At 48.4% G+C, this 19,154-nt stretch overlaps 1 long non-coding RNA gene across 1 annotated transcript; it reads right to left on the minus strand.

The window, feature by feature from the left end:
• Positions 1-2,213: 2,213 nt before the first annotated feature.
• Positions 2,214-18,288, minus strand: LOC308591226. The gene is made up of 2 exons (XR_014010074.1): positions 18,132-18,288; positions 2,214-2,496 (listed from the first exon to the last, which is right to left on the minus strand). It is a non-coding gene; the product is annotated as an uncharacterized lncRNA (long non-coding RNA).
• Between the last annotated feature and the right edge of the window lie 866 nt (positions 18,289-19,154).

A 19,154-nucleotide genomic window follows, 5' to 3' on the forward strand; every position in this document is an offset into this window, starting at 1 on the left:
CAATTTTTTGGAAGCATTTTGTTTGTACACCCTTGACTTGCACCATTTAATGGTGAGAAATACCATGGTAAACCTACAGAACTTCAGCTATTATCACTGGAATTTCTGGGGACAAATCTTTTTCAGTTAAAAAAGAAAAGATGAGATTTGTTGCATCCTTTTGTTGTTGGTTTCTCATTTGTTATGCTTTCTGCTTTCTGCATGGCTTCTTGCGGCTTCTCTCCTCTCCTATTTAACCAAATACCCTCGGTAGCATAAAGTGCATTCTGCTGTAACTATGTCGACTTTGTGAAGCCAATTTTTGAACGCATCTTCCTTGCACTATTTTTGTAGACAGAAACACAGCTCCCCTTTGGAATTGCACAACAACACATTTTATGAAATGATTTGAGAACTGTTTTCTTTCTCTTTTTACTTTTTACAGCCACTCTCAGTAGCTAGAAAGCATTGCTTTTAGATTTTCTTAAATGCATTCAGCTGTCTCCAGCAGAGAACAGACCCACTGAAATTGAAAGGTTATGTCCATTAATTTCAGTAGGTCTACTATGAATAGGATGAACATTGGCTACAAACCATAGTTTTACCCATTTTTGTGTATCCTGCCCTGGGCTCTTTTGGAATGAAAGGTGGAATAGGAATTTAATCAGCAATCCTGTATCTTGAAAAGGGAATCCAAAACACGCTTGGAAACAACAAGGCTGGATGATATGCCATGACATATAAAATGGTAGAATCATAGAATCATAGAGTTGGAATAGACCACAAGGGCCATCGAGTCCAACCCCCTGCCAAGCAGGAAACACCATCAGAGCACTCCTGACATATGGTTGTCAAGCCTCTGCTTAAAGACCTCCAAAGTAGGAGACTCCACCACACTCCTAGGCAGCAAATTCCACTGTCGAACAGCTCTTACTGTCAGGAAGTTCTTCCTAATGTTTAGGTGGAATCTTCTTTCCTGTAGTTTGGATCCATTGCTCCGTGTCCGCTTCTCTGGAGCAGCAGAAAACAACCTTTCTCCCTCCTCTATATGACATCCTTTTATATATTTGAACATGGCTATCATATCAGCCCTTAACCTCCTCTTCTCCAGGCTAAACATGCCCAGCTCCCTTAGCCGTTCCTCATAAGGCATCGTTTCCAGGCCTTTGACCATTTTGGTTGCCCTCCTCTGGACACGTTCCAGTTTGTCAGTGTCCTTCTTGAACTGTGGTGCCCAGAACTGGACACAGTACTCCAGGTGAGGTCTGACCAGAGCAGAATACAGTGGCACGATTACTTCCCTTGATCTAGATGCTATACTCCTATTGATGCAGCCCAGAATTGCATTGGCTTTTTTAGCTGCCGCGTCACACTGTTGGCTCATGTCAAGTTTGTGGTCAACCAAGACTCCTAGATCCTTTTCACATGTACTGCTCTCAAGCCAGGTGTCACCCATCTTGTATTTGTGCCTCTCATTTTTTTTGCCCAAGTGCAATACTTTACATTTCTCCCTGTTAAAAGTTCACTGTTAAAGTAGGACACTTTCATTTTATTTTTCACAACTAGGTGTGGAATACATCTCTCTCTCTCTCTCTCTCTCTATCTATCTATCTATCTATCTATCTATCTTTCTATATCTCTATCCAGTGCTTTTTTTCTTTAAAAAATGTTTAGGGGTACTCTCATTTTGACTCGGAAAAATGACCATTTTATAGTTCAAATCAGGAAAAATAAATAAATAAAAATGTGTACCCCCAGAAAAAAACACTGCCTATATCTATATCTCCATGGCATGAATTAGGTGAATAAGGTGATCTGTGCTCATGGTTGTATGTGGTTGCAGACGGAACCATGCCAGGGAAAGCATTAGAGGCCATTCCCTTTAGTCCAACCTAGAAGCCAGGGGCAGATTATAAGCAATCATTTCACACAATGGCCAGACAGATGTTTTTGCTTCTCAGTCACAAAAGAACAGCTAAGAAAAGCATGTTCCAAGGACCATCTGAGAATCATTGTTTCCCCAGAAGGACTGTGACAACCTGGCAGATATGTCCGTCTGGCAGCTCAGTAGACTTCAAGGGGCACCTGTCTGCTCATAGATAATGTAAGGCACTGGCAAGTTTACCAGAGCCTTTGGAGAACACCTCTCAAATTATATACTTCAAAACCAACACCCCCCTTGCCAAGCAGTCTGGTGGAGTTCCCAACCATAACATGATCATTCTGAGTCCCTGTTAACCATAATTGCCTTGACATGTATTTTTTTCGCTTCAGCAATTCATCTCAGCAGCATTTAAGTCATTTGCCTTTGGTCTGCTTTGCTTTCTTCCCATCCTTTGCTCGGTAGCCTTTGGTGTTGGCTACATCTGTGTTTTCCAATCCTCTTAAGGCGGCTTGCCCAAGCTGGATTTTTTTTAGAAAAAGAAATAAATGAATGCAGAGATGCTTTTTCTCCTGTTCTTTCAACCTCTACTTGCTCTTCAAACTTCAGCTCCAATGGGCAACGGCTGGGAACTGCTAAAAATGGAAAGAAGTGGGTAAGAATTGCAGCCATAGTTTGTAAAAATTGGTGGAAGGAAGGTTGTGCTGGTGGGACTTGATTCCATTGCATGGACCTCTCTCATAAACACTAAAACCTGTGGGCATCTAATGAAACTGAATGTTGGAAGATGAAAGAAAGGACTTCTTCGTGCTGTGCTTAGTTAAACTATGGAGCTCACCCTTTACAGGAGGCAGTGATGGCCACCAACTTGGATGGCTTTAAAAGAGGAGTAGAGAAATTCATGGAGGATAAGGCTATCGGTGGCTACTAGACATGATGGCTCTGCTCTGCTGTAATGCTTCTGAATACCAGTTGCTGGAAACTGCAGGAGAGCGAGAGGGCTCTTGTGGTTGGGTCCTGCTTGTGGGTTTCACACAGGCACTTGTGTGCTCACTGTGAGAACAGGATGCTGGACTAGATGGCCCACTGGCTGGATCCAGCAGACTCCTCTTCTATCCTTATTCAGCTCTAGGGTGCAAGGAGAGGCACCGTGATCCCTGTCCCTACCTTCCACCTCTTGCCTCATCCCTAGTGCAGTTATATTCCCCTTGATCACTTCCCAAGCCCATGGATACTGATTTCGTCAAACATGCCCACCTGATGCCAATGTCGTTCTCCTCTGGGCATCAGCAAAGTCCACCTCTTAGGTTTTTACAGTGCATTTCTGTGCATCGGCAATGGGGAACGTCGGGTCTTGCAGGGATGGATGTGGCCTTTCCATCTGGCCCTCAGGACTCTTATCAGAGCAACATCCCTCAATGGCCCTGCCTTGCACCCTTCTTGGTGTTTTGGCTTGGCTGGAAGATGTTTTTTAACTCTGATAGCACTCCCTGAGTGTCTGAATGGAGGACAGAGAAGAGTCTGCGAGTGTGCATAGAACTATCCTACTGTAAAGGTAAAATTCACATTTGTTGCTCTGCCTACTTTTCCATTTGGACCTGCCCACCACCGTTATGTGGCCCTCAGAAGGGAATGTGGCCCCCTTTCTGAAAAAGGGTCCCCACATTTGCTATACGTGTTTACTCAGAAGTAAGACCCACTGAGTTCACTTTAATTTTGGGATGCAAGGAAGAATTCCCTGAAACTGCACCACAACCACCATCCAACCAACCAACCAACCACCCACATTTATAGCTGCCAGTAGCTGTTTGTGTGCTTTTGATGCTGTCAACAGTTAATCCCCCTGTTGCCCTTGTGTGCCATCCTTATAGTTCTTTCTGATCCTTTCCCGACCAGGAGGGATTGGCTTCAGAGCCAATTCAGGATGGAGGCAGTAAAGGGAAGGAACTTAGTTAAACTTGGTTTAAAAATACAGTGGTGCCTCGCAAGACGAAATTAATCTCTTGGTATTGCGAGTTTTTCGTCTTGCGATGCACGGTTTCCCATAGGAATGCATTGAAAATCAATTCCTAGGGAAAATCAATTCCTAGGGAAATCGCCTTCAGACCAGGTCCGGGGACAGTCTGTCCCCGGACCTCTTCTGAAGGCTGGGGGGGGGGACAAGGGCTTTTCTTCCCACCCCCAGCATTTTAAAAAACCCCAGGACAGCGGAGGACTTCTCCCCTGTCCGGGCGATCTTAAAATGCTGGCGGGCGGCATTTTAAAATTGCCCCGGGACAGCGGAGGACTTCTCCGCTGTCCGGGGCGATTTAAAAGCCCCTGGGAAGGCAGGCAGGGGGGACAAAGACTTTCGCCCCCCGCCTGCCTTCAGAAGGTGTTCCCGCCCCGCCGCCCGGCTTCGGAGCAGCGTTGCGAAGCCCGGCGGCGGGGGCAGGTGTTCCCGCCCCACCGCCCGGCTTTGGAGCAGCGTTGCGAAGCCCGGCGGCGGGGGCAGGTGTTCCCGCCGCCCCCCCCCCCGCCCGGCTTCGGAGCAGCGTTGCGAAGCCCGGCGGCGGGGGCAGGTGTTCCCGCCCCCCCGCCCGGCTTCGGAGCAGCGTTGCGAAGCCCGGCGGCGGGGGCAGGTGTTCCCGCCCCCCCTGCCCGGCTTCGGAGCACCGTTGCGAAGCCCAGCGGCGGGGGCAGGTGTTCCCGCCCCCCCGCCCGGCTTTGGAGCAGCGTTCCGAAGCCCGCTGGCGGCGGCAGGAGGAGGCGTTCCCGCCCCACCGCCCGGCTTCGGAGGAGGTCCGAGGACAGTGGGGAAGACGCGCTGCGCTTCCCCGCTGTCCCGGATATTTCCCTATGGGCTGTCGTCTTGCGAAGCAAGCCCATAGGGAAATTCGTCTTGCGAAGCGCCTCCAAAACGGAAAACCCTTTCGTCTAGCGGGTTTTCCGTCTTGCGAGGCGTTCGTCTTGCGAGGTACCACTGTATGAGGATCACAAAATAGTGCCCATCATCAGCAGGGAAAGGGAATAACCCAAGTGCATTGTCCTCCCACCCCAAATAATGGCAGAGTGCCTCTTCCAACCCCACAGGCTGAAAATACGGTAGTGAAGTTGCAGGAAGCTTTTCAGCTCGGCTTTTTCTAAAGACTTGCACCTCAGGTGGCATTGTTGTGAGCACCCTGCTATTCCCAATCTACAAGTCAATAAAATCTCTTAAGAGACGCTTCCCTCCATTAAATATATTCCTGTCAAATCGAATAACTTGTTCTTTTAATCCCTCTCTGCCTTACAGTAAAATTAATGAATTTTCCTTATAAAATACTTGAGTGTGTATGTTGGGGGGGGGGAGGTTTTACAATGCAAAACTCTGTTGCTTATCTAGTTATATCTAAATTAACAGCATCTCTTGCTAGCAGGTGCTATATTTGGAAAGCAACATACTGTAAGCAATTAGAGAATTGTATGTAAATATATAATTTGTCTGACGAAAGAAGCTCTTTAGTGTGATTAACTCTCATTTAAAACTTCACTGTCAAAGGTAAACATTTCCCCCAAAACTACTGAGTCAGGATCAGAAATCTATCAAAAAATGTGTTGGAATTAGGGTGGGTGTGAGATGCCCATTATCAAAAATAAGAAGCTAAAGTATTTATAGCTGGGGGCTTCAGGGTAGGGGGGGGACCCAAATGCTTATATAAAAGCATTACTGCAACACTTTGAAAAGATGCAGCCAATATCTTCCCTTTGGAAGATGTTGCCAGCAATATGCTGAGGACACAGAGCTCTACTTCTCCTTTCCATCTGCAGGTGAGACAGTGGAAGTGCTGGACTGCTGTCTTGCTTTGGTAATGGACTGGATGAAAGCCAACAAGCTGAAGCTCAATCCAGTTAAGACTGAGGCACTGTTAGTGAGTGGTTCCCTAGACTACACTGATGGATAGGAGGTGGCCTGCTCTTGATGTGGTTACACCCCCTCTGAAGTGGGTACATAGTTTGGGGGCGCCTTTGGATCATATGCTGTCACTTGAGGTTCAGGTGGCCCCAGTGGCATGGAATGCCTTCCATCAGCTTCAGCAGGTGTCCCATCTATGCCCCTATCTGGACAGGGATAGTTGAGCTTTTGTTGTCTATGCTCTGGTAACCTCTAGGTTAGATGGCTACAATGCATTACACATAGGGCTGCCTCTGTAGATGGTTTGGACAGATGGTGCAGAATGTGGCAGCCAGGTTGCTTACTGGGGCAAGATGGTTTGAGCATATTACACTGATCCTGGTCGAACTGTACAGGCTGCCAATTAATTTCCAGGCCCAATTCAAAATGCTGGTTTTGGCCTATAAAGCCTTAAACAGCTCAGGACCACAATATCTCAAGGACTATCTCTCCCCATATGAACTGACCCAGACCCTGCAATCATCAGCTGAGGCCCTTCTATGTGTTCCTCCTTCACAAGAGGTCCGGAGAGTGGTAAGTTAATGGGCTTTTTCTGTGGTGGCCCCCCTTTTATGAAATGCCTTCCCCAGAGAAGCTTGCCTGGTGCCTTCATTACATATCTTTAGGCACGAGGCAAACTGTTTCTCTATAACCAGGCCTTTGGCTGGCCTTTTAAATGCATTTGTGGGAGGGGAGTTGTAAGGGTTCCAAGTGGTTGCTCGAGAGCAAGCAGGCAATTACCTGCCTACTCGGTAGTAAAGCCTTGCTTTAGCTGCAAAAATAAACTTTATCTGTCCAGAGCGCCACTCTCCCGTGGCTGGCTCATTCACTGGCAGAATCAGTAAGTGGGCGGTTCTTAAACTTTCCCCAGCAAAGTAATTTCTTGACGCCCAGTCTGTGCCTCCCCTCTCTGCGCAGAAGCTTACTGTGCAAGGAGGCCGTGGGTAACGGAGGACCCCTCTCCTCCCCACTTTGCCCAGGCAAGGTCTCCTGGCACCGCCTCGCCTCCTCCGAGCCCTGCAGCTCCTCTCCACTGGAGGCGTGGTTACTCTCCTCCGCTGAGGAGGAGCTGCTTCCCACGATCTCTACAATCCATTTGGCTTTTCCTCTCTCCCTCCTGAACCGATGGCAGTTCCCTGACAGGAGTCGTGGCTTGTTTTTGTTTTATTATGTATTTTGTGTCCCATTTTGTATTTTTATGTTGTGAACTGCCCTGTGATATTTGGATGAAGGGTGATATGCAAATTTAAATAATAATTATAATAATAATTCCCTGCAGAAGTAAAAATTACAGATAAGAAAGTACAGTCATACCTCGGGTTACAGACACTTCGTGTTGCGCGATTTCAGGTTGTGCACTGTGCCGCACCTGGAAGTACCAGAACGGGTTGCTTCTGGGTTTCAGCACTTGTACATGTGCAGAAGCGCTAAATCACACTTTGCACATGCACAGAAATGCTGAATCGCAACCTGCGCATCTGCACATGTGGCACTGCGGGTTGCAAATGCTGCGGGTTGCAAACATGCTTCCCGCATGGATCACGTTCGCAACCCAAGCGTCCACTGTACTCTGGACTGGGATCATAAAGAGAAGTACAGTGGCACCTCGGGTTAAGAACTTAATTTGTTCCGGAGGTCCGTTATTAACCTGAAACTGTTCTTAACCTGAAGCACCACTTTAGCTAATGGGGCCTCCCGCTGCCACTGTGCCACCACTGCACGATTTCTGTTCTCATCCTGAAGCAAAGTTCTTAACCCGAGGTACTATTTCTGGGGTAGGGGAGTCTGTAACCTGAAGCGACTGTAACCTGAGGTACCACTGTAGTGCTAAAATGATTTCAACTATTTTTCTGAGAAGGCAAAAGATACAAAGATGCTCACACAAATTCCCATCTCCATCAACATTTTACCATGTTGCAACAAGGGCCTAGTTTGCAGTTGATGATGTTTATTCTGCTGTGTCAAATCCAATTTGGAAGGTGCTCTTTGTGTGAAAACTTGAGAAAGGCTTGACAAATCAGCAGTGCTGGAAACTATAAGCATCCATTACCCAACCTACCAAGGCGGAATCTTGGGCTAATGTGGTTGTATAAGGTTCCTATCCACTTGCCACAGCTTCCTGGAATTTATTTAGGCATGATGGGAAGATATGAGGAGGGGGCTACCCCTCCCTTAAAAAACAAACAAACCCACAACACATGTTATTCATGCTCAGTTCCTGTTTCTACTGGCTTGGCTTGCCTGGCAGCCATTTTGTGTTATGCCACAACCCCACATCAGCCATTCTGGCGCTGCAGCCTATGACACTTTCTCAAAACTCCAAAAAGCTTTGGTGATCCCTGTTCTCGAATGCCATTGTTCAGTGGTCATGGTTACTTGAAACACTGCATGTGTGTAGAGGTCTTTTTATTATTTCTATACACATTTCAGCTCTAGAACTGAAAACATTCTTGGGCTGGATGTTGTGTGCTGTGAATAAAAGGTGGGAGGGCCATCTATGTCACCCCAAACACTTTGGAGGACGGATGGGATTATAATGTTAATAATTACAACAATAAAACCTTGTTTGTTAACAAATTCATTTTCAAAACAGTGTTCCAGTTGGGCTCCTAATGTCTCTCTGCAAACAGCACAACAAATAGGTCGTCATTATGCTGGGGAACAGTCTGTTAATTTTATCTCAGGCCATGTCCTCCTCCCGTTACACAGAAAAACACTCATTCCTATATGAATGAATGCCTTCCTCATCACAATAATTTCCTAATGACGTTTCATGGTTGAGGGTTGCAGGTGGGGGAAGCCTTGTCTAGCATTGGCAGTAAAATTCAAAATGAAATATAAAACATCCTTGCGAAAACTTCAGTTGGGGACAGAATGCAGCTGGGGGAAGGACATAAGACTGGATTATGTGTCTCTGTATCAAACAGAGACATCTGCTGGTCAGTCCCAAAATGGCCCCAACATTTCGTTCTCTCAGGCTGGAAATGCCCTTATTTCCAGCCCAAACTGATCCCTCTCAATAACAACACAAAAGAGTTTGCCGTAACAGGAAGGCACCACGTTCAGGCTGCTACCAGCTCCTGTGCATTTGCAAGGGGTTATGCATCTGTTATGTACAAACCCCAAATCATGAGCAGAACTGGAGGTGGTATGTGGTGAAATTATGCCTCAGCGTGGTGGAAGCAACCTCCAGCAACCTCTGTAGGCCACTGCACTGGCTACCCCTGCTGTAGCATGACCCAGAAGCGGAGTCCAACATGGAGCGATATATATATACATTTATACAGTAATCCCTCATCTTAACTTGCGTGATTTCAACCACAAGCAGTTGAAGACAGGCTGGTTGACATTGCACAAGTCAAGTCCCAAGCAAGGCGTACAGCTTAAAACCTTTTCATTCTAGTTCCACTTGGGCTACTCAACACAAAAAAAAGCTTTTAAACACTCTGCCTTGCTTACTGGACAAGGCCCACTTAGTGCACCAGTTTGAGGAGTGCTGAATCATAGAATCATAGAATCATAGAATCATAGAGTTGGAAGAGACCACAAGGGCCATCGAGTCCAACCCCCTGCCAAGCAGGAAACACCATCAGAGCACTCCTGACATATGGTTGTCAAGCCTCTGCTTAAAGACCTCCAAAGTAGGAGACTCCACCACACTCCTTGGCAGCAAATTCCACTGTCGAACAGCTCTTACTGTCAGGAAGTTCTTCCTAATGTTTAGGTGGAATCTTCTTTCTTGAGTGTCTGAGGGCCCTGCTCCTGCCACTTACCATCTGGCTTGGGGCGGGGCCTGGGGCCTCATAAGGACTGCGTGCTGCTTGCTGCCTGCTGCCCAGGAAGACTCCCTGAGTGAGTGCTTGTGGGCCCTGCTTTTGCCACTTACCATCTGGCCTGGGGCGGGGCCTGGGGCCTCATAAGGACTGCGTGCTGCTTGCGGCCTGCTGCCCAGGAAGACTCCCTGAGTGAGTGCTTGTGGGCCCTGCTTTTGCCACTTACCATCTGGCTTGGGGCGGGGCCTGGGGCCTCATAAGGACTGCGTGCTGCTTGCGGCCTGCTGCCCAGGAAGACTCCCTGAGTGAGTGTCTGAGGGCCCTGCTCCTGCCACTTACCATCTGGCCTGGGGCGGGGCCTGGGGCCTCACAAGGACTGCGTGCTGCTTGCTGCCTGCTGCCCAGGAAGACTCCCTGAGTGAGTGCTTGTGGGCCCTGCTTTTGCCACTTACCATCTGGCCTGGGGCGGGGCCTGGGGCCTCATAAGGACTGCGTGCTGCTTGCGGCCTGCTGCCCAGGAAGACTCCCTGAGTGAGTGCTTGTGGGCCCTGCTTTTGCCACTTACCATCTGGCCTGGGGCGGGGCCTGGGGCCTCATAAGGACTGCGTGCTGCTTGCGGCCTGCTGCCCAGGAAGACTCCCTGAGTGAGTGCTTGTGGGCCCTGCTTTTGCCACTTACCATCTGGCTTGGGGCGGGGCCTGGGGCCTCATAAGGACTGCGTGCTGCTTGCGGCCTGCTGCCCAGGAAGACTCCCTGAGTGAGTGTCTGAGGGCCCTGCTCCTGCCACTTACCATCTGGCCTGGGGCGGGGCCTGGGGCCTCACAAGGACTGCGTGCTGCTTGCTGCCTGCTGCCCAGGAAGACTCCCTGAGTGAGTGCTTGTGGGCCCTGCTTTTGCCACTTACCATCTGGCCTGGGGCGGGGCCTGGGGCCTCATAAGGACTGCGTGCTGCTTGCGGCCTGCTGCCCAGGAAGACTCCCTGAGTGAGTGCTTGTGGGCCCTGCTTTTGCCACTTACCATCTGGCTTGGGGCGGGGCCTGGGGCCTCATAAGGACTGCGTGCTGCTTGCGGCCTGCTGCCCAGGAAGACTCCCTGAGTGAGTGTCTGAGGGCCCTGCTCCTGCCACTTACCATCTGGCCTGGGGCGGGGCCTGGGGCCTCACAAGGACTGCGTGCTGCTTGCTGCCTGCTGCCCAGGAGGAGTCCCCTGAGTGAGTGCCTGAGGGCCCTGCTCCTCCCTGCCACTTACCACCTGGCCCGGGGCGGGGCCTGGCAGGCCTCACTAGGACAGTTGTTACTTCCGGAGAGGCACAGAGTGTTTTTAAAATGTTTTTTAAAAATTTTCTTTGGATTTTTTGTATGTGGGGGGTGGGGGTGGGATGGATGTTTGGTTGGGCTTGGGGAATTATTATTTTTTTATTTTGATGTTTTTGTAATTTTTACATTTTTTTGTTTGTATTGTTTTATTGGTTTTGTTTTTTGTTTAAGGTGTTATTTTGTTTTTAGGGGGAGGGTTCAGGGCTGCCGGGGAGTGGGCCCCAGCCCACAAAATGGCTGGGGCATGTTCCACAGGGGGGGATGCACTGGGACAACCGATCTCAGTGATCACGGGTAGGAGGAGGAGTTACGCTAAGACCAGACCATGTCATTACAGAGGAGGCAGGTTTAGTCGTTGTCTGAGGACTATCCCTGCCTCCGGGTCTGGTCCTGTCCGGATGGATACTAGAATCAGCAAGGGATACCCACGTGACCTGAAGGTGCTGCTGTGCAATGCCAGGTCAATGATTCGTAAGACCACTGCCATCCATGACTTGATCATGGATGGAGGATTTGACCTGGCATGTGTAACAGAGACTTGGTTGGATGAAGCAGATGGGCCTGTCCTTGCCGCTGCTTGTCCACCAGGTTTCTCTTACGCACAGCAACCCAGGTCACGTGGGCGGGGAGGGGGGGTTGCAGTGATTTTTAGGAAGTCATTAGTTTGCACCAGGCGTCCTATTGGGAAGACCCAGTTTTCTGAGTGCATGTTCTGGAAGTTGGGCAATAGGGGCAGTACAGGATTCCTTTTGGTGTACCGACCTCCCCGCTGCACCAAGGATTCCCTGCCCGAGCTGCTTCAGGTCGTGGCGGATGTTCTCCTGGAGACACCTAGCCTGGTCGTCCTAGGGGATTTTAACATCCATGCCGACACGACCTTACAAGGGGCCGCTCGGGACTTCGTGGAAAGCATGGCCTCCATGGGGCTGTCCCTGAATAAGTCTGGCCCAACCCATAGCCGTGGACATGCCTTGGACCTGGTGTTTACCTCTATGGATGTTGGTGATCTGACACTAAGTAAAAGCGAAATGAAAGAAGTGCCATGGTCAGATCACTTCCTGGTGCAACTGGACTTCTCTGCGACCCATCCCCTCTGCAGGGAGGTGGGACCAATTCGGATGGTCCGCCCCCGCCACTTAATGGATCCAAATGGTTTCCAGAGAGTGGTAGGGGATGCTTTATCCCATGTTGATGGCCTTTCAGCCGATTCCCTGGTGGCCTGCTGGAATGTGGAGTTAACCAGGGCTATTGACTGTTTGGCTCCGAAGCGCCCTCTCCGATTGCATGGAGCCCGGACAGCCCCGTGGTTTTCCACGGATCTGAGGGCAATGAAACAATCGTTGAGACGGCTAGAGCGCCGGTGGCGGATAACTCATTCCGAATCTGACCGGACACAGGTTAGAGCTCAACGTCGAGCCTACCAAGTGGCGATAGCGACGGCGAAGAAGAATTTCTTCACCGCCTCTATTGCATCTGCAGAAAACAGCAGCAGGAGACTTTTTCAGGTGGTTCACAATTTAGCGGAACCACCTGCAACATCGGGGCCCAGTACGGGCCACATGTTCTCCTGCAATGATTTTGCAAAGTTTTTTGCAGATAAAATCGCCCAGATTCGGGAAGAAGTAGACTCCACCGTGGGAGCAGGGCCGGGGCGGGAGAGTGCTAGAGTTCTGTCTAGTCAAGTTGAGTGGGATCAATTTCAATCTGTTACCTCCGAGGATGTGGACAGGCTGCTTGGACGAGTGAAACCAACCACCTGTCTCCTGGATCCTTGCCCATCCTGGCTTATAAAAGCTAGCCGGGAAGGACTGGGCGATGGGCTTCGTGGGGTGGTGAATGCTTCCCTCCGTGAGGGAGCCTTCCCAGACCCGCTGAAAGAGGCGGTTATTAAACCGCTTCTTAAAAAAACCATCTTTAGATGCGGCCACGATGGCCAACTATCGCCCAGTCTCAAATCTTCCATTCCTGGGCAAGGTGATTGAGCGAGTGGTTGCTGAACAACTCCAGGCACGCCTGGAAGAAGCGGACCATTTGGATCCCTTCCAGTCGGGATTCAGGCCTCATCATGGGACTGAAACTGCCTTGGTCGCACTGGTTGATGATCTCCGGCGGGCTAGGGACAAAGGTGAGAGCTGTTTCCTAGTTCTGCTGGATCTCTCAGCGGCGTTTGATACCATCGACCATAGCATCCTTCTGGACCGTCTTGAGGGGCTGGGAGCTGGGGGCACTGTTATACAGTGGTTCCGCTCCTTCCTCCTGGGCCGTGTTCAGAAAGTGGTGGTGGGGGATGAGTGTTCAGACCCTTGGGCCCTCACTTGTGGGGTGCCTCAGGGTTCTGTCCTCTCCCCCATGCTTTTTAACATCTATATGAAGCCGCTGAGAGAGATCATCAGGAGGTTTGGGCTGGGTGTTCATCAGTATGCGGATGACACCCAGCTCTACCTCTCTTTTAAATCAGAACCAGTGAAGGCGGTGAAGGTCCTGTGTGAGTGTCTGGAGGCGGTTGGAGGATGGATGGCGGCTAACAGATTGAGGTTGAATCCTGACAAGACAGAAGTACTGTTTTTGGGGGACAGGAGGCGGGCAGGTGTGGAGGATTCCCTGGTCCTGAATGGGGTAACTGTGCCCCTGAAGGACCAGGTGCGCAGCCTGGGAGTCATTTTGGACTCACAGCTGTCCATGGAGGCACAGGTCAAATCTGTGTCCAGGGCAGCTGTTTACCAGCTCCATCTGGTACGTAGGCTGAGACCCTATCTGCCTGCGGACTGTCTCGCCAGAGTGGTGCATGCTCTGGTTATCTCCCGCTTGGACTACTGCAATGCGCTCTACGTGGGGCTACCTTTGAAGGTGACGCGGAAACTACAACTAATCCAGAATGCGGCAGCTAGACTGGTGACTGGGAGCGGCCGCCGAGACCATATAACACCGGTCTTGAAAGACCTGCATTGGCTCCCAGTACGTTTCCGAGCACAATTCAAAGTGTTGGTGCTGACCTTTAAAGCCCTAAACGGCCTCGGTCCAGTATACCTGAAGGAGCGTCTCCACCCCCATCAGTCTGCCCGGACGCTGAGGTCCAGCGCCGAGGGCCTTCTGGCGGTTCCCTCACTGCGAGAAGCAAAGCTACAGGGAACCAGGCAGAGGGCCTTCTCGGTAGTGGTGCCCGCCCTGTGGAACGCCCTTCCAGCAGATGTCAAAGCGATAAACAACTATCTGACATTCAGGAGACATCTTAAGGCAGCCCTGTTCAGGGAAGTTTTTAACGTGTGACATTTTACTGTATTTTTGGTTTTTATGGAAGCCGCCCAGAGTGGCTGGGGAGGCCCAGCCAGATGGGCGGGGTATAAATAATAAATTATTATTATTATTATATTATTATAGTTTGGATCCATTGCTCCGTGTCCGCTTCTCTGGAGCAGCAGAAAACAACCTTTCTCCCTCCTCTATGTGGCATCCTTTTATATATTTGAACATGGCTATCATATCACCCCTTAACCTCCTCTTCTCCAGGCTAAACATGCCCAGCTCCCTTAGCCGTTCCTCATAAGGCATCGTTTCCAGGCCTTTGACCATTTTGGTTGCCCTCCTCTGGACACGTTCCAGTTTGTCAGTGTCCTTCTTGAATTGTGGTGCCCAGAACTGGACACAGTACTCCAGGTGAGGTCTGACCAGAGCAGAATACAGTGGCACTATTACTTCCCTTGATCTAGATGCTATACTCCTATTGATGCAGCCCAGAATTGCATTGGCTTTTTTAGCTGCCGCGTCACACTGTTGGCTCATGTCAAGTTTGTGGTCAACCAAGACTCCTAGATCCTTTTCACATGTACTGCTCTCAAGCCAGGTGTCCCCCATCTTGTATTTGTGCCTCTCATTTTTTTTGCCCAAGTGCAATACTTTACATTTCTCCCTGTTAAATTTCATTTTGTTTGTTTTTGCCCAGTTCTCTAATCTGTCAAGGTCGTTTTGAAGTGTGATCCTGTCCTCTGGGGTGTTAGCCACCCCTCCCAGTTTGGTGTCATCTGCAAATTTGATCAGGATGCCCTTGAGTCCATCATCCAAGTCGTTGATAAAGATGTTAAATAAGACCGGGCCCAAGACAGAACCCTGTGGCACCCCACTAGTCACTCTTCTCCAGGATGAAGAGGAACCATTGATGAGCACCCTTTGGGTTCGGTCAGTCAGCCAGTTACAAATCCACTGAGTGGTAGCAGAGTCAAGACCGCATTTTACCAGCTTCTTTACAAGAATATCATGGGGCACCTTGTCAAATGCCTTACTGAAATCAAGGTAGGCTATATCCACTGAGTTCCCTTCATCTACCAGGCTTGTAATTCTGTCAAAAAACGAGATCAGGTTAGTCTGACATGACTTATTTTTCAGAAATCCATGCTGACTATTGGTGATCACAGCATTCCTTTCTAGGTGCTCACAGACTGTTTGCTTAATGATCTGCTCCAGAATCTTCCCTGCTATTGATGTCAGACTGACTGGGCGGTAATTATTTGGGTCCTCTCTTTTCCCCTTTTTGAAAATAGGGACAACATTTGCCCTCCTCCAGTCTGCCGGGACGCAGACTGCTGAGGATGCTATCCTCAGTCTGCTGAGGATGCTATAGGGCATGGGTCGACAAACTATGGCCCGGGGGCCGGATCCGGCCCAATTGCCTTTGGGATCCGGCCCGCAGACGGTCCAGGAATTGCTACGTGGATTGGTGTGGGGATTCTGATTGTTCAGGTTGTGCCATTTTCCTACGCACACCGCCGCGGCAGCACCTCCTCCCTCCCTCCTCCTGGCTTCTCCCCACCCTGCCTAGAGAAGGAAGGGGGCTGGGCTTTGTTGAGCTGCGGTTGGCTGAGCGCCATTTTAAGCAGCCCCTCTCCAGAGCCAGCCCTTTTGCACCGCTCATTGCACCCGCCAGCTGCTGCCGCTCGCAAAGCACAGGTAAGCAGCTACCAGGGCTCATCCAGTGCTGTGGAGAAGGGTCGTGAGGGGTGGGGGGATTTTTTTCCCCTCCAAAATATAGTCCGCCCCCCCCCACAAGGTCTGAGGGACAGTGGAAAAAGTTTGCTGACCCCTGCTCTAGGGACTCAGCTACACAGCTGCAAATAAAACATTTTAAATGTGTTGTAAAGTGCAATATACAAAGGTGACACTAGATGGCAAAAGTGAGCTATGAAAAATTCGATATATTTTTCAAAACTTTATTTCAAAAAGCATTTTCACAGCGTTTTTTAAATATGTAGATTCAACCTCACTATACCCGCCACCTGCTACCTGTGGGGCATATCCAAAGGTTTGACTATGAAGGTATTTCACATATATGTGTAACCCTTGGAATCAAACCCACACATAAAATGAGGACTTATTGTAGTGTATTCCTGAGCACATCTCCTCAGTCATAAGCCCCACCAAGAAGACTTGCTTCAATGAGATTTAGGCTGTGTATACATCATACATATAAATCACAACTCCCCCCCCCCAAAGAATCATGGGAACTGTAGTTTACTCCCCAGAGCTACACTTCCCAGCACCCATAACAAACTACAGTTCCCATTTTGGGGAAACTCATTTGCTTTAAATGTGTGGTGTGAATTCAACCTCAATACCCATCAAGGGTTTAGAGCAAAGACATGGAATATGTGGCCCTCCAGATAGTGTTGGACTACAACTCCCATAGTCCCCAAACATTAGCCATTCTGATTGGGGCTGATTGGAGCCCAGTAACATCTGGGTGGGCTGAAGGTTCCTCATCCCTGACATAAATGAGCCATCTTAGTTCTCGATGGCTCTCATTAAGAACTGTGGGACAAAGTAAAGGGGTTACAATCTGAGATGCAATAGGGAGTGAGCAAAGTATGTTCATTGTTGCAGATATTGGAATATCCGGGGGGGGGGGAGGTTCCGCAGTAAATGACTTTGCGAGGGGAGGAGTCATTCATTCATAGGGACAGTAATAGTATACACAAGAATAGTCCTGCTGGATCAGGTCAGTGATCCATCTGGTGCAACATCCTGATCTCACAGTGTCCAACCAAATAAATGCCCATGAGAGGCCCACAATCAGGACCCGAGTAGAACAGCACTCTCCCATCTACTATGATGGAGGCAAAACTTACCCAATACCCACAACAATTGGTCTCCAATGAAATACATCCCCAGGAAGGAAAGGTTATAATGCGGATGTTTTGTGTTTGCACGCAGATGTTCTTCACTCAGTTGCACTCCATAATGGATTTGATATTCTTAATTCAGCATAAACAAAAATTTATAGGGATGCACACGTATCCATTCCAAAGATGTATGATACAAAGAATTGTGTTATGTAAAGATTGTGCTTTTCATACTCCCACTATATAATTCCACCCGCCGCACTCTGGATCTCTCTTGCTCTCTCGCTTACACATACCCCAAAGCCAAAAATATAACACATTGTTCCCCTTAAAATATAAAAAATGAATTGCAACATATACCTACATCTCTAGCAATACTCTGATCTCACTGATCCCTTGGAAGCAGGAAGAGAAAGGTTGTACTCAATCAAAGCCAAATTGAACAGTAAATGGTAAATTAGCATCCAAATTACAGCAGTACATGAATCATAAAAAATAACTTGGAAATATCAAGAAATTTCCAGCTTTGTATTCAGCCAGTGATGTTTATAGCTGCAGCTCTCTCATAAACGGGTAGGAATAAAGAAACTGAGATGTTCCTAAGAACAGCCTGGCCAATAAAGAGAAAATTTGCTAAACTGCCATAATAAAGCATTAATTTCTACAGGGAAGGGGAACTTCCTTGTAAAGATGTTTACTATACATTAGAAGACGTCCATAACAGTTTGGTTTAATAAAGTCTCTTTCTCTTGTTTCTACAGTTCTCATCCTGTAATGTGGCGTCAAGACCACATAGAGATAGACAATGATTATCATCCGTTCTGGGTTAACTCAAGTCAAGTTACTCATGGGAGTTGCTCTCAATCTCTTTGCCAACCCTTAACGCGTCTTAGTAATTAGAATTGACAGTCAGATGTTAGATTAAAATAGAGGCTGGTCGTTGCTATGTTAAAGAGATGGAACAAGATCCCTTATTTGCATGTGTCTCCTTAATAAAGTATTTTCTAAGTGGAGACGATACTCCCAAAATGAAACTGGGGGTTTTGTGTGTGTGTTTTTTGCCTTTCACGTACTGCAAACATCACTCGGATAGGCAACAAATGAGCAAATCTTCTCCGAGCCGCTTTGATGGTGTCTAAATTTAATTTCGGAGCTTACCATTGCATCAGTCGCTCCTTGTAATCATTTGGCATTTTACGGAACGGAGAGAGATATTTAATTGGAGGCAGGGCGTACAGCCCAAGTCTCACAATGGGGTTCATTCCAAGGCAAGGCCAGCAGTAGGCCCTTTGCAGAGCTTTGGCCTCAGCAAGTGCCCAGTGATGCCTTCCACTAGCGCCAGCCCTGCCTTGTTATGCTGTCAATTGAGTTCTTTTTGTTGCCTGGGCAACAAAAGAAACATTGATTGATTTCTGGCCTGAGCTTTATGGTTTTTGTGATTGTTGGTGGTTTTGATGCTCTATTTTGCTTTTTAAAAGACAACTATTAGTTTTACATTAGGGGTCCTGTGAATCAAAGCACAAGATATATTATATATAGTGGGTTTTTTAAAAAAATAAGAATATCAAGTGCCTGTACTCATACCTTTATAAAATGTCGTGGGTGCCAGCACAAGTTGGGTGCCATGGGCAGCAAAAAAAAAAAAAAAAAAGAGGGAGGGAGTGACATACTTTGTAGTTTTTTGCCACCGCCACAACCCCACATTTTGTACTACCTTAGCCATAAAAAAATTTAAAAAATGCAATTGATTGGTGGCACAACCTAGCTGAAATTCAAATGAATTTGTTTTGAGCATTCTTCTGGGTCTCACGGGTCAGATAACAAGAAGGAAAATATTTACAGTGGTACCTCGGGTTACAGACGCTTCAGGTTAAGGACGCTTCAGGTTAAAGACTCCTCTAACCCAGAAATAGTACCTCGAGTTAAGAACTTTGCTTCAGGATGAGAACAGAAATCGCACGGCGGCAGCACAGCAGCAGCAGGAGGCCCCATTAGCTAAAGTGGTACCTCAGTTTAAGAACAGTTTCAGGTTAAGAATGGACCTCCAGAACGAATTAAGTTCTTAACCCGACGTACCACTCTACAGCCCAAAAGTGGATGGAGAGGGGGACAGAAGCAGCTGTCAGTTTCTGTGATCAAACTGAGGTCCATGGATGTTTATTAAAAAGCAAAATATGTTGT

This window comes from Podarcis bocagei (genome assembly GCF_964188305.1).
Source record: "Podarcis bocagei genome assembly, chromosome: 7".
Taxonomy (NCBI): domain Eukaryota; kingdom Metazoa; phylum Chordata; class Lepidosauria; order Squamata; family Lacertidae; genus Podarcis; species Podarcis bocagei.